The sequence below is a fragment of the Monodon monoceros genome, unplaced genomic scaffold (genome assembly GCF_005190385.1).
Source record: "Monodon monoceros isolate NGI ecotype Baffin Bay Population unplaced genomic scaffold, NGI_Narwhal_1 Super_Scaffold_11, whole genome shotgun sequence".
Classification (NCBI taxonomy): Eukaryota; Metazoa; Chordata; class Mammalia; order Artiodactyla; family Monodontidae; genus Monodon; species Monodon monoceros.
The window spans coordinates 40,095,879-40,097,825 of record NW_021703767.1 but is presented as its reverse complement, the minus strand read 5'-3'; positions in this window follow the sequence as shown (position 1 = coordinate 40,097,825).

Sequence of the window (1,947 nt, the reverse complement as noted above, 5' to 3'; positions counted from 1 at the left end):
GGTGCTGAAATCTATCTAAGGAATTGGTATAGAAAAATTCAATATTTCTCCATTGTCTGTTTTATAAAATGTATCACAGTAAACAATATTTTTCCACCTTATGAACATTGGTTCTTTGAAGCTTTGGAGTAGAAATCCATTGCTTTTGAAATGAGACGATTTTTTTAAAAACTAAGGACAAGTTGTCTTAGGAACACTCTGCTGCTAATGGAAGGGTTGGTATTAAAATGATGACTTCCTCAAAAAATCACTTGGTCAGTAACAATTTTCAAGGGTCTTAACGGAAAAAGTCAAGAGCAGATATTTTAATATTATAAAGAAAAATTAAACTTTTATATTTTGAGCACTCAGAAAGAGATACTAGGGTAATAGATGATTTTTTTTTAATCCTAATAATTTTGTTTTTGTTTTTGTTTCTTGTGGTACACGGGCCTCTCACTGTTGTGGCCTCTCCCGTTGCGGAGCACAGGCTCCAGACGTGCAGGCTCAGCGACCATGGCTCACGGGCCCAGCCGTTCCGCGGCATGTGGGATCTTCCCGGACCGGGGCACGAACCCGTGTCCCCTGCATCGGCAGGCAGACTCTCAACCACTGCGCCACCAGGGAAGCCTGTATCCTAATAATAAAACACAAGAATCACAGAAGTGTGATAATGTTTACGTACTTTGTCACTAGCCTAACCCTACGTAAATCTCTTCTATGGTTTCCCTATCAAGTGTTTTTCCGCCTGTGCATAATAAATAACTGGTGATCAGTGACGTGGCCACACTGAATTCTCAAATGCAGAGTCGTAGAAGCTTTTGTTTATTTTAGTCCACAGTATGCCTTCTGGTAATTACATGTAGGTCTTTTTTTGGCATTTTGATCACAGTGTAGTTCTCTTTCCACTTTTCTTTCCACTTTTCTGCATGTGGTTGGTTACTCCCCGCTGGATTCGTTTTGTTTGGTTACTGTTATCTAACACAATGATGTGTGTTTACTAACATGGTGAAGTCTTTTTTAGAACTTAACGTAATACTGTAAGTTTGATTTGGTAAGTAATGTACTGAGCAGAATGATTACCTCCTCAGTTCTAGACATTTCTATTAATACAGACTAAAACCAAATTCACATTTATAGAGGTTATATATGGACATTTACGTATCTTTCATTCAATTAAAAACTAACAAGTTTTCTCATTAATATTTATAAACCGGCTCCCTTCCCTTCCTCCACCTAATTCCCTTCTGATACTTATATAGTTGTTTGGGAGACCTCACAGTAGGGCCTTATTCCAGTATTATATTTTACCCTTGTCACAGTATGTCTTCTCATCTTTCTGAAATTATGTAAACTGGAATGTAACACTTCAAAGTTCAAGATCCCTTTTCATCACATCACTAGTTGTAGTCATTTTTAAATTTAAGGTAGAAGATACTAAAGTGTCACTTGAAAATAATTCTGTCTGGGATATAAATTGAAAGAAATGGCAAAGGATTTAGAGACACTTGTAAAGAAAATCGGTAATAATGCTTCTTGGAGCTTTGCTAAGTTGTAAAGATCATCCACTGTGCTAGTAATAGTGGGAAATACAGTGTGTGGGTAGTTAATGTTAGATCACTCAAATACCCTTTAGAAAGCTTCAAATATAAGAAAAGCCTGAAAGAAATGGATGAAAGGGAAAAACTATGTAATTGTTGTTAGCCTAATTGGAGATGCTTGTTTGAATCTTTACCCTAGGAAACTAACTAAATTACTGTCATAGAAGCAATTATGTTTTGTGCTTTCGTCTTTGCACATGTTCCCTCCTGAAATAACTGCATCCATTACACAGATGGGATTGGGATGGTATCCCAGTTTCCATCCCGATTTCATACAGAGCCTCTTTTCTGACATAGGCACATTAGGGAAACGCTCAAAAGGTGTTTGACTCACAGGAGAACTAAAAATTCATACGCTCTAGTTACA